This window comes from Phyllobates terribilis, unplaced genomic scaffold (genome assembly GCF_046119375.1).
Source record: "Phyllobates terribilis strain yellow unplaced genomic scaffold, ASM4611937v1 Scaffold_8__6_contigs__length_399053987, whole genome shotgun sequence".
NCBI lineage: Eukaryota > Metazoa > Chordata > Amphibia > Anura > Dendrobatidae > Phyllobates > Phyllobates terribilis.
In genome coordinates, this window is record NW_027362768.1 from 54,826,336 (window position 1) to 54,840,901 (window position 14,566).

The window sequence follows — 14,566 nt, forward strand, 5'->3', positions numbered from 1 at the left end:
TGGTTTTTTTTTATTGAAAAAAGGCAAAAAAGTGGATAATACAGAGATTTGAACCGTGGTAGAGGAAAACCAGAGTTCTCGTTATCTGGCCTACACCAGACTCTTTTAAGCAGATATATTTGTGTCTGAACTGTCAGCGAGACACTCAAAATGTTTTTTTTATGCAAAAAGGTGGATTACACCCAGATTTGTACCGTGGAAAAAGAAAACCACAGTTCTAGTTATCTGGCCCACACCAGACTCTTTTAAACAGATATATTTGTGTCTGAACAGTCAGCGAGACACTCAAAATGTTTTTTTTTAAAGAAAAAAGGCAAAAATGTGGATAATACAGAGATTTGAACCGTGGAACTGCAAAACCACAGTTCTAGTTATCTGGCCTACACCAGAATCTTTTAAACAGATATATTTGTGTCTGAACAGTCAGTGAGACACTCAAAATGTTTTTTTTATTGAAAGAAGGCAAAAAAATGAATAATACAGAGATTTGAACCGTGTAAGAGGAAAAACACAGTTCTAGTTATCTGGCCTTCACCAGAATCTTTCAATCAGATATATTTGTGTCTGAACAGTCAGCGAGACACTCAAAATTTTTTTTTATGGAGAAAAGGCAAAAAAGTGGATAATACAGAGATTTGTACTCTGGAATAGTGTTGAGCCACCCCCGTAGTGTTCAAGTTCGGTTCGGTTCGTCGAACACCCGTGTGTTCGCCGAACTGTTCGTCGAACACCTTCGAACACCGTTAAAACCAATGGCAGGCAAACAAAAACACATAGAAACACATAGAAAACACCTTCAAAGGTGTCCAAAAGCTGACAAACTGCTCAGAAGACATAACTAACACATCGAAAAGTGACAAGTACATATAGTCATGCGAAAATAAAAGAGGTGGAGGAGTAAAAGGAGGGGGAGACACAGATATAGGCATGTCATGCCCTTCTAAAATCCAAAAAGTGAGAAGCCGACACGGCCAGTCCGCTCCTGCCCGTGCCACCTCCGTGTCGCCGGGATTGTGCCAGAGCCGCGGTGAACCCTGACGGCCAGCCCCCCTCTCCCAATACTGGTGCCTGTCCGCTGGTGGGTCGAGCGAGCCCCCCTGTGGTGGAGGCAGCTCTAAGCTTTTTAATTTAAATTGTCTATCTAATTTGAATGAATACACTTTAAATCCATTTACAAGGATCTATTGGAGGGCAAGTCTCATGCCAGCAGCCGCGGTAATTCCAGCTCCAGTAGCGTCCACTAAAGCTGCTGCAGTTAAAAAGCTTTTATAAGGATCGAGCTCGGCTGTCCACCGCAAGGCATCCTACTGCCAGTCCCAGCCCCTATGCCTTGGGGTGCCTCCTGATGCTCTTCACTAAGTATCCCATGGTCCCGAAGCATTTCCTTTGAAAAAATTAAGTGTCTAAACTACAGGTGGTGCAGCTTGCTTAACAGCCGGGATAATCCGCTGACTAGCAGACACTGCTACTAGGCACAAAGTATTTCCTGGGCTAGATGCAGTTAAAAATTTGTAATTAGATACTCTCGTTGGATGCTGAGAAAGCATTCCATAGAGTCTCCTGGCACGCCATATATGATTCTCTTAAAAAGCTTGGGGTAGGGGTCTAGGGGACCCTTTTATAGCCAAAATCACGGCCCTGTATCGCAATACGTCACCTAGGCTGAAGATAAATGGAACTGTAGCACCCTGAGGGCTCGGTTGCTACAGACGTATTGCACCTCACCCAGAGGTGTGATATCTCACTCTCAGGTAAGGATGGAGTGTGGATCAGGACCCGACACCTGCATGCATTACACCACATTGCCGTGGGGCAGGGTGACCAATATGCCCCTGAGATGGGCACGACAGTCCCTGTCCCTGGCTGGAGTGGGGGGAGGGAACACTGAGGAAGGGGAACCCTGTAGTGCAGGAGCAGGGAGGAAGCAGTTCCTGGGTGCATTGAGAAGGGAGTATAAAAGGTGGGCACCATCTTAGTTCAGTGCAGAGAAGTCTGAGCAGAAGTGGCAGGGAGCAGGGGCTCTGCATGAGCTCTGCTCCGGAGGCGGGCCTAGTAACAGAGGCCCAGGCCTGGAAGAGGGAGAAGGAAGGAAGAGGAGCGGAGAAGGCTCCAGGAACGAGGAATGAAGGGATCCCAGGGGTGCGGACGGGCGAGTCGCCACCGCACGCCCGAATCCACCTGCGTGGAGGGGTCAGGCCAAAGGGGGAGACCGGTCCCCGAACTAGTGGAGGCAGGAAACGACCCTCAGCTAGAAACCGGAGGCTCTGACATTTTATGTGGCGCAGCCCCTCGCTACACCCGCTAGGAAGGCACCACATAGGGTCAGGGAAACTGGCGCCAAGTTTACCAAGAGGAGGCCCGAGGCAGCCGGACAGAAGTGTTGGTAAGAAAGGCCAGACAAAGGACACACAAAGGGGGTCCTGTGAAGTGCTCCAAAGTTATCTGGGAGTTGTCTGAGCCCCTCATCTGGTGAGCACAGTACGACGTGGGCAGCCGTTACCTGCAGACGTGGTCTGGATAATAAGAACTGTGAGTAAAGGCCCTGAACTGCATCACTGACTCCGTGTCGTTACTGCTGCTGCCCTGCACCATCACCCCCATCCTCCGCATACACTGCCCTGAGGCTATACTCCTCCCGTGGGGAGTTATGCTACGCTCTGCTGCACCCACAACACCAGCCTCAGCGGTCTGCCCTGTAGCGGCGGTTCACTCTGACCGCAATCCACGGGTGGCGTAGTCGGACATTTAAACATCAAAACCACATAAATAGTTCCGCCACTGGTTTGACCGCCCTGAGCCACGGAACCGGGTCGCCGCCACGAAGACTACAACCACCAGCATCCACCAAAAAGGGTCCGGCTCCGGGTGTCCCAAGGCCCAGGGGGTGCGTCAGAACATTTTCATCACCTTTCACAATCACCAATGGGACAAGGGAAGTGATGTCCTCTGTCCCCTCTCTTATACATCCTAGTGACGGAGCACCTGCTCTCATCAATTCGCCATAACCCCAATATTAGGTGGATTGAGGTGGGAGGCACCGAATTCAAGTGCTCTCTATTTGCTGATGATGTCCTAGTATATATCACTCAATCACATATATCCATCCATGCTGTTATGGCTGAAATAGATCACTTTGTTACATGGTAAAATTTTAAAATCAATGCAGCGAAGTCTGAGGCCCTCGATGTCTCCCTCCCCAAATCCATATAGGATTCCATCCAGTCCAACTTTCCCTTTGCCTGGCCCTCACAGGGTATCAAATACTTAGGAATTCCTATTCATAGAGACCTCTCCCATCTATGTTATCTTAATTTTGGGCCCTTTATTGAACAACTCCATACAGACCACGGTTGGCAAGTTAGAACTGTAAGATTCACTACGTGAACCACTGGTGTTTTGTGGAAAAGCACATGTACACTGCGTTCCAAATTATTATGCAAAAAGTGTTTAGGAGTGATAAGGGAAGAATTTGTTTGTTTGTCAGTTAAACTCATTGATGGTGATGTGTGTCAGGGCTCTTTATATCACTGTAAGCAATTGCAGACACCTGTGCTAATTAGTTTGGCAGGTGTGTCCAATGAAAGGCAAGACTACTTAAGAAGGCTCTCTCACATTATTAAGCAGCCTACATTTTCTGCCAAAATGGGAAAGAAAAAGGATGTGTCGGCTGCTGAGAAGCAACAAATTGTGGAGTGTTTAGGTCAAGGCATGACTACAATCAACATTGTGCGATGATCAGGATGAAGTGTCTTGGCAATCAAGAAGTATGTAGCTGATTCACAGTACACACGTGTGCGTGCTGATAAGGGCAAATTGAGGACTCTTTCCTACAGGCAATTACGTCAGGTTGAAAGAGCAGCGGCAAAAAAGCCTTGTCATAGCAGCAGACAAGTTTTTGAAGCTGCTTGTGCCTCCAACGTCCCCCGAACAACAAGATGCAGGGTCCTTCAGAGGTTTGCAGCTGTGCATGCGCCATCCTGTCGACCTCCTCTATCCACTTCACACAAGCAGAAACGGCTCCAGTGGGCCAAACATTACATGAAGACTGATTTCAAAACTGTTTTGTTCACGGATGAGTGCCGTGCAGCACTCGATGGTCCAGATGGATGGAGTGGAGGATGGCTGGTTGATGGACACCCCACGCAAACACGGCTACAGCGCCAACAAGGAGGAGGTGGAGTAATGTTTTGGGCTGGAATCATGGGGAGAGAGATTGTCGGCCCCTTTAGGATCCCTGAAGGCGCTAAAGATGAACTCCATAATGTATGTGGATTTTCTCAAACAGCACTTCCTGCCATGGTTCAAGAAGAAGAACCGTGTATTTCACAGCAAGATCATTTTTCTGCATGATAATGCACCATCTCATGCTGCACATAAAACATCTGCATCTCTGGCTGATATGGGCATAAAAGGGGACAAACTTATGGTGTGACCCCCATGCTCCCCTGACCTCTACCCCATTCAGAACCTTTGGAGCATCATTAAAAGGAGTGTCTATGATGGCGGGAGGCAGTTCACATCTAAGCAACAGCTCTGGGAGGGTATTCTGTCCTCATGCAAAACAATTGAAGCAGAAAACATCCAAAACCTGACAAATTCAATGGACGAGAGAGTTCAGAAGCTCCTTTCGAACAAGGGGTCCTATGTGAAAATGTAACATCACCTAGAATAAAGTTTTGAGTTGAAAACTGTTTGATTTCAGTTTCTAACAACCTGCTAATGCTTATAATTTCAAAAATGACCATTTTTTTGGTCTTTATTAAAATGAAAAGGTTGATCGAAAAGTTTGGGGGATCTAAGAGTGTGGCAACCCAGTAGTCATGATTACTTCGAATTCTGACAATATGAGGGTCATGCTGCAGGTAGTGCAGCAAGAAGGCACTTATGTGCCTTGCGCATCTCGGAGCCCCAAAATTATTTTCCGGGCTAGATGCAGCTAAAAATTATTTTTAATTTTAAATCTGGTGAAGCTTTAGTATAGATGGCCTAATAGGATCAGTGCTGCACACTGCTACAAAGCCCAAATTATTTTCCAGTCAAGATACAGATAAACATGATTAGTAATTTGAAAGCTTAAAACGGTTGGTAGGGTGATTTTAACCAATCATCAAGCTTTTACTCTCCCCAGGATGACACAGGGGTAGAAAAGTCGTTTCGGATCCATGATTTGTTCATCTTTATGAACGTGAGTCTGTCTACATTATCAGTGGAGAGCCGCGTGCGCTTATCTGTCAGCACACCACCAGCAGCGCTGAACACACGTTCAGACAGAACGCTGGCTGCGGGGCATGACAAGATCTCCAAGGCGTAAGTGGCTAGCTCCGGCCATTTATCCAGATTGGAAGCCCAAAAAGAGCAAGGGTCCAGTGACACAGTCGTGGCTTCAATGTTTACTTGGAGATACTCCTGTACCATCGTCTCTAGGCGTTGACTATGTGTCAGACTTCTTGTCTCCTGTGGCCTTGCAAAGGATGGGCTAAAAAAGTGGTGAAATGATTCCACAAAATTGATGTTACCAGCAGATACTGTGGTTCTGTTACGGTTTGAGTGCTGAACACTTGACGGTCCCACGGTTGGCAAGTTGGAACTGTGAGATTCACTACGTGCACCACTGGTATTTTGTGGAAAGGCACATGTAAGATTCTGCAACAGTCTTTGCTGATACTCCTGCATGCGTGCATCCCTTTCTATGGCAGGAATAATTTCTGCAAATTTACTTTTGTACCGGGGATCTAACAGTGTGGCAACCCAGTAGTCAGGATTATTTCTAATTCTCACAATTCGAGGGTCATGTTGCAGGTAGTGCAGCAAGAAGGCACTCATGTGTGTTGCGCATCCAGGAGCACCAAGTCCCTGTTGTGTTGGTGGCGAGGTAACAATCATGCTTCCTTCCTCTGTCCTCTCCCCCCAACCTCGCACAACAGAAATGTGATCAAGGTCTCCCTCATCTGATGAGTCTTCCATCAGTTCGTCCTCCACTTCTTCCTGGGCTCCTGCACCTTCCTCACTAGTTTGGCTGCTACCATGCGCCCTGGTAAAACCATCTCCCCCACCCTCACATGCCTGCCGCCTTGGTGCTGCCGACCGTCTGGACCTTGCAAATGTTAGCCCTTCCGCATACAACTCCTCCTCCTCTACTTCCTCCACCTCCTCTTGTGCCACCACCTGACTCCGAATTCTGTTTAACATGTGCTCCAGCATGTAAATCACCGGAATAGTCATGCTGATAATGGCATCGTCAGCACTAAACATCTTCGTCGCTATTTCAAAACTGTGCAGAAGGGTGCATAGGTCCCTGATCTGAGACCACTCCTCCAGCGTGATTTGCCCCACCTCTGAATCTCGTTGGCCCAGGCTATACGTCAGAACGTATTGCACCAGGGCTTGTCGGTGCTGCCACAGTCGCTGCAACATGTGCAGAGTTGAATTCCACCGGGTAGGCACATCGCATTTTAGCCGGTGAAGTGGCAGGCCCAACGACTTCTGTAGAGATGTAAGTCGCTGAGCTGCGGGATGCGAACGGCGGAAGTGAGCACACAGCGACCGTGCCCTCTGCAGAAGGCCATCTAGTCTGGGATAGTGGGCTAAAAATTGCTGGACAACCAGGTTCAACACGTGAGCCATACAAGGCACGTGTGTGACATTGCCCCGGCGAAGGGCCGCACCCAGGTTTGCAGCATTGTCGCACACGGCCTTCCCTGGTTTCAGGTCCAGTGGAGACAACCATTCATGAAATTGGTTCTCCAGAGCTGACCACAACTCCTCAGCTGTGTGACTCACATTTCCCAGACATTTCAATGTAAAAACCGCCTGATGACGTTGAGCCCTACTGCCAGCATAGTAAGGAGGTGTGCAGGATCCCTTCTGCGCAGTTAGAAAGCTTGTGGCATGACCAGACAGGCTTTGGGTGCAGGTGGAAGACCGAGAGGAGGTTGAGGAGGCAGAAGCAGTGGAGGAACTTTGACATAAAGAGGATTGACGCACAACTCGTGGGGACGGCAAGACTTGGACAGCAGCCCCTTGTCCTGCTGTCACCATAGTTACCCAGTGCCCAGTCAGCGACATGTAACGCCCCTGTCCATGCCTACTCGTCCAAGTGTCTGTGGTGAAATGCACCCTGTCACACACAGAGTTTCTCAAAGAAGCGGTGATGTTATGTGCGACATGCTGGTGGAGCGCAGGCACACCTTTCTTTGAGAAGTAGTGCCGACTGGGCATCTGGTACTGGGGCACTGCGACGGACATAAGGTCTCGAAAATCCTCTGTGTCCACCAGGCGGAAAGGCAGCATTTCTGTAGCCAAGAGCTTGCAGATGGTGAAATTCAACCTCTTAGCTTTCTCATGGCTAGGAGGAAATGGTCTTTTACTTGTCCACATCTGAGGGACCGAGGGCTGGCTATTGTGCTTAGACGGGGTTGATAAGGGTGTCCCCGGCAAACTGCCGGTCTGTGAGGAAGATGCAGGCGGACATGTTAGGTTGCCTTGATCCAAAGGTGGTGCTATCGATGTCGGACAGCGCTCAACACCAGCTGGTGTTACCACTTCCAAAGAAAATGATGACCTGCCAATCACGCTGGCTGTTGCGGGTAAAGAGGTGGCAGGTCTGCGCCCCAAAACAGGTGTGACTGCTGTCCCCCCAGTCACAGAGGATGAAGAGGCCGCGGATGCACAAGATATGGCAGACGGTGGTTGGCCCGGCCGGCTAGGCCGCATTGTAGCACACTGAGCTTCCCACTGCAACTTATGCTTCATGTCCATGTGCCGGTTCATGCATGAAGTACTCAAACTATGTATTTTTTGGCCTCTACTTAGCTTTTGCTGACAAATGTTACAGATAACACGAGTTGGGTCATCTTTATCGATCTGAAAAAATGCCCAGGCTATGCAAGGCTTAGCACCCATGCGACCTGAAGAGCCACCACGACTTGTGGTGAGAGGCAGAGTTGTGTTTGAGGATGCAGTTGTTGACGTGCTTCCAGTACTACGTCTCTGTCCAGGAAGGCGCAACCTGACCTCGTCGTCACTAGCATCTTCCTCCACCTCCTCTGCTGACCTCATCTCTTGGCTGACTGTGGGTTGACAGTAAGTGGGATCTCCGACCTCATCATCATCACCCTGTGCGTTATCACACCCGTCGTCCTCAGAGCCAACCTGTTCCTGCCCTGACAAAAAACTAAAGTTGTCGCTCCAATCAGGTATTTGAGTCTTATCATCGTCTTCCTCATCGTCTCCACCAACAGGAGTTACAGTTTGGGAATGAGGGTCTACATTATGGTCAGAACCTTCTGCGTCTGGTCCTGGATCCGATTCATAAAGATTCTGGGCATCAGTGCAGATCATTTCCTCGTCTGGATTCACAGAAGCGCTGGAGTCGACCTCTGATTCCCAGGCTATAGTATGAGTAAACAGCTCTGCAGACTCAACCATCTGTTCTACCTCATACTCAGACGGGCAGCTGGAGATTTGGGAGCTGTGAGGAAGCAAGTGCGATTTGGGTGACACCTTTGAGGACTGGAGTATTTGTGATGTTGAAGTTGATGTGGAGGAGAGCCCACTTAAAGGAGCACTTGATATCCGTTGAAGCACCTGCTGTTTTTGTGCCTCATCTGGAATTTGCAGCGATTGGCGTGGCCGTAAGAAAGGGATCTTATCACATTGTCCGCTAAAAGAAGTAGACATTTTAGTTTGGCTGGAAGATGGTCTTTCTTCTGCAGATGTTACTGTTGCTTTAACACCTACCCCACGGACACAACCTTTTTTCCCCTTCCCAACACGCCTATTCCCCTTTCCACCAGCAGCAGGCCTTTTTCCACTCATTTTGGTGGTTAACTAATTCACAACTCTGGAGTTGTTTGCACAAAAAAACAATGGATGGTAACCGAGCAGAGCTGAGTGGCCAAACTGTGGTATTAGGCCAAAACTATTGGCTGGGTTAGATGCAGAAAAAAATTATTTTGAATTTGCAACCTGATGGAGGTCAGTATAGATGGATTAATAGAACAAGACCCACACACAGCTAGAAGCCCAATATTTTTTCAGAGGTAGATGCAGGAAAAAAATATATTCAGTTTGCAACCTGATGGAGGTCAGTATAGATGGACTAATACAACAAGTCCCACACACAGCTAGAAGCCCAAATATTTTTTCAGAGGTACTGTAGATGCAGATAAAAATTAGTTTTAATTTGCAACCTGATGGAGGTCAGTATAGATGGACTAATAGAGAAAGTCCGACACACTACTAGAAGGCCAAATATTTTTTCAGAGGTAGATGCAGAAAAAAATGATATTCAGTTTGCAACCTGATGGAGGTCAGTATAGATGGACTAATAGAGAAAGTCCGACACACTACTAGAAGGCCAAATATTTTTTCAGAGCTAGATGCAGAAAAAAATTATATTCAGTTTGCAACCTGATGGAGGTCAGTATAGATGGATTAATAGAACAAGACCCACACACAGCTAGAAGCCCAATATTTTTTCAGAGGTAGATGCAGAAAAAAATATATTCAGTTTGCAACCTGATGGAGGTCAGTATAGATGGACTAATACAACAAGTCCCACACACAGCTAGAAGCCCAATATTTTTTCAGAGGTAGATGCAGAAAAAAATATATTCAGTTTGCAACCTGATGGAGGTCAGTATAGATGGACTAATACAACAAGTCCCACACACAGCTAGAAGCCCAAATATTTTTTCAGAGGTACTGTAGATGCAGATAAAAATTAGTTTTAATTTGCAACCTGATGGAGGTCAGTATAGATGGACTAATAGAGAAAGTCCGACACACTACTAGAAGGCCAAATATTTTTTCAGAGCTAGATGCAGAAAAAAATTATATTCAGTTTGCAACCTGATGGAGGTCAGTATAGATGGATTAATAGAACAAGACCCACACACAGCTAGAAGCCCAATATTTTTTCAGAGGTAGATGCAGGAAAAAAATATATTCAGTTTGCAACCTGATGGAGGTCAGTATAGATGGACTAATACAACAAGTCCCACACACAGGTAGAAGCCCAAATATTTTTTCAGAGGTACTGTAGATGCAGATAAAAATTAGTTTTAATTTACAACCTGATGGAGGTCAGTATAGATGGACTAATAGAATGATGCTATGCCCAAAAGATTTTACTTCGCTAGGTGCAGTAAAAAAATTGGTATTCTATACACAGGTGGTATATCTTGCAACACAGATAGGCTACTCCACTGACTAACACACTCTGCAATAGGCCAAAAAGGATTAGCTTTGCTAGATTCAGCCAAATGCTGTGAAAAAAACTTGCACAGCACTGGCACAGACCTGCCTGGCAAAAACTGATAGGAACTGATGTAACCTAGTCCTGAAAAGGACTCCAATTACAATTAGTCTTTACTCCCACAACCTATCTATTTAAGAGCACAGACCTCCCTGATAAAAGTCGTAGGAAATGCTGTAACCTAGTCCTTAAAAGGACTGCAATCACAACTATTCCCTACTCCCAAGCTATCTGTATATTTGTGCGAAAATTGGCTTGAAATTAACAAGGTATAGCGCACACAGCAACAGCGGTGCCGTCTAACACTCAGCTGCAGCAGTGAGAAAATGGTGGCGACGGGGAAAATGGCTTGGTCTTATAGGGCAAGGACATGTGACATACACTGCCAATGACACATGCCCTTCCTTGTGTGAAAAAAAACACTTCGCTCCGTGTGTGCGCTGCTGATAGGCTGACAGATTGCACCTCCCCACTGCAAATGCGGGAAAGAGAAAAAAAAATGGAGATCTTCATTGTTCCTGCAGAGATTCATCCCCTGCCCCTCCCCCCACCCCGCTGTACACTCAAACTGCGTATTAACATTAATTTTCATCATTACTGAGAAAAAATCCAGTTATGATTTTGGTGCACGAACAGTTATCGAACATAACCTCGAACAGCCGAATTTTTCTCAAATTGTTCGTGTTCGCCGAAAGGCTCGAACACCGCCCAAAACAGCTCGAATTTGAGATTGGCGAACAGTTCGAGTAGAACAACGCTCATCTCTACTCTGGAACTGCAAAACCACAATTCTAATTGTCTGGCCTACACCAAACTCTTTTAAACAGATATATTTGTGTCTGAACAGTCAGTAAGACACTCAAAATGTTTTTTTTATTGAAAAAAGTCAAAAAATTGGATAATACAGAGATATATACTGTGGAAGAGGAAAACCACAGTTCTAGTTATCTGGCCTACACCAGATTCTTTTAATCAGATATATTTGTGTCTGAACAGTCAGCAAGACGCTCAAAATGTTTTTTTTATTGAAAAAAAGGCAAAAAAGTGTATAATACAGAGACTTGAATTGTGGAAGAGGAAAACCATAGTTCTAGTTATCTGGCCTACAACAGACTCTTCTAAGCAGATATATTTGTGTCTGAACAGTCAGCGAGACACTCAAAATGTTTTTTTTATGCAAAAAGGTGGATTACACCCAGATGTGAACCATGGAAGAGGAAAACCACAGTTCTAGTTATCTGGCCTTCACCAGAATATTTTAAACAGATAAATTTGTGTCTGAACAGTCAGCGAGACACTCAAAATGTTTTTTTTATGCAAAATGTTGGATTACACCCAGATTTGAACCGTAGAAGAGGAAAACCAGAGTTGTAGTTATCTGTCCTACACCATATTCTTTTAAACAGATTTATTTGTGTCCGAACAGTCAGCGAGAGACTCAAAATGTTTTTTTCATGTAAAAAAGGCAAAAAAGTGGATAATAGAGAGATTTGAACCATGGAACTGCAAAACCACAATGCTAGTTATCTGTCGTACACCAGATTCTTTTAAACATATATACCTGTGTCTGAACAGTCAGCAAGACACTCAAAATGTTTTTTTATTGAAAAATGGCAAAAAAGTGGATAATACAGAGATTTCAACCGTGGAAGAGGAAAACCAAAGTTCTAGTTATCTGGCTTACACCAGACTCTTTAAAACAGATATATTTGTGTCTGAACAGTCAGCGAGACACTCAAAATGTTTTTTTTATGCAAAAAGGTGGATTACACCCAGATTTAAACCGTGGAAGAGGAAAACCACAGTTCTAGTTATGTGGCCTACACCAGAATCTTTTAAACAGATATATTTGTGTCTGAACAGTCAGCGAGACACTCAAAATGTTTTTTTTTATAGAAAACGGCAAAAAAGTGGATAATACAGAGATTTGAACCATGGAATTGCAAAACTACAATTCTAGTTATCTGGCCTACACGAGACTCTTTTAAACAGATATATTTGTGTCTGAACAGTCAGCAAGACACTCAAAATGTTTTTTTTTATTGAATAAAGGCAAAAAAGTGGATAATACAGAGATTTGAACCGTGGAAGAGGAAAACCAAAGTTCTAGATATCTGGCTTACACCTGACTCTTTTAAACAGATATATTTGTTTCTGAACAGTCAGCGAGACACTCAAAATGTTTTTTTTATGCAAAAAGGTGGATTACACCCAGATTTGAATCGTGGAAGAGGAAAACCACAGTTCTAGTTATCTGGCCTACACCAGACTCTTTTAAACAGATATATTTGTGTCTGAACAGTCAGCGAGACATTTAAAATGTTTCTTTTATTGAAAAAAGGCAAAAAAGTGGATAATACAGAGATTTGAACCGTGGAAGAGGAAAAATACAGTTCTAGTTATCAGGCCTACACCAGAATCTTTTAAACAGATATATTTGTGTCTGAACAGTCAGCGAGACACTCAAAATGTTTTTTTATGCAAAAAGGTGGATTACACCCAGATTTGAACTGTGGAAGAGGAAAACCACAGTTCTAGTTATCTGGCCTACGCCAGACTCTTTTAAACAGATATATTTGTGTCTGAACAGTCAGCGAGACACTCAAAATGTTTTTTTTAAGGAAAAAAGGCAAAAAAGTGGATAATACAGAGATTTGAACCATGGAACTGCAAGACCACAATTCTATTTATCTGGCCTACACCAAACTCTTTTAAACAGCTATATTTGTGTCTGAACAGTCAGTACGACACTCAAAATGTTTTTTTTATTGACAAAAGTCAAAAAATTGGATAATACAGAGACTTGTACTCTGGAAGAGGAAAACCACAGTTCTAGTTATCTGGCCTACACCATATTCTTTTAATCAGATATATTTGTGTCTGAACAGTCAGCAAGATACTCAAAATGTTTTTTTTCATTGAAAAAAAGGCAAAAAAGTGTATAATACAGAGATTTGAATTGTGGAAGAAGAAAACCACAGTTCTAGTTATCTGGCCTACACCACACTCTTTTAAGCAGATAAATTTGTGTCTGAACAGTCATCGAGACACTCAAAATGTTTTTTTTATGTAAAAAGGTGGATTACACACAGATTTGAACCGTGGAAGAGGAAAACCACAGTTCAAGTTATCTGGCCTACACCAGACTCTTTTAAGCAGATATATTTGTGTCTGAACAGTCAGCGCAACACTCAAAATGTTTTTTTTATGTAATAAGGTGGATTACACCCAGATTTGAACCGTGGAAGAGGAAAACCACAGTTCTAGCTATCTGGCCTACACCGGACTCTTTTAAACAGATATATTTGTGTCTGAACAGTCAGCAAGACACTCGAAATGTTTTTTTTTTATGCAATAAGGTGGATTACACCCAGATTTGAACCGTGGAAGAGGAAAACCACAGTTCTAGTCAACTGGCCTACAACAGAATCTTTTAAACAGATATATTTGTGTCTGAACAGTCAACGAGACACTAAAAATGTTTTTTTTTTGCAAAAAGGTGGACTACACCCAAATTTAAACCGTGGAAGAGGAAAACCACAGTTCAAGTTATCTGGCCCACACCAGACTCTTTTAAACAGATATATTTGTGTCTGAACAGTCAGCGAGACACTCACAATGCTTTTTTTATTGAAAAAAGGCAAAAAAGTGGATAATACAGAGATTTGAATTGTGGAACTGCAAAACCACAGTTCTAGTTATCTGGCCTACACCAGAATCTTTTAAACAGATATATTTGTGTCTGAACATTCAGTGAGACACTCAAAATGTTTTTTATTATTGAAAAAAGGCAAAAAGGTGGATAATACAGAGATTTGAACCGTGGTAGAGGAAAACCAGAGTTCTCGTTATCTGGCCTACACCAGACTCTTTTAAGCAGATATATTTGTGTCTGAACAGTCAGCGAGACACTCAAAATGTTTTTTTTTTGCAAAAAGGTGGATTACACCCAGATTTGAACCGTGGAAGAAGAAAACCACAGTTCTAGTTATCTGGCCTACGCCAGACTATTTTAAACAGATATATTTGTGTCTGAACAGTCAGCGAGACACTCAAAATGTTTTTTTTTAAAGAAAAAAGGCAAAAAAGTGGATAATACAGAGATTTGAACTGTGGAACTGCAAAACCTCAGTTCTAGTTATCTGGCCTACACCAGAATCTTTTAAACAGATATATTTGTGTCTGAACAGTCAGTGAGACACTCAAAATGTTTTTTTTTATTGAAAAAAGGCAAAAAAGTGGATAATACAGAGATTTGAACTGTGGAAGAGGAAAAACACAGTTCTAGCTATCTGGCCTACACCAGAA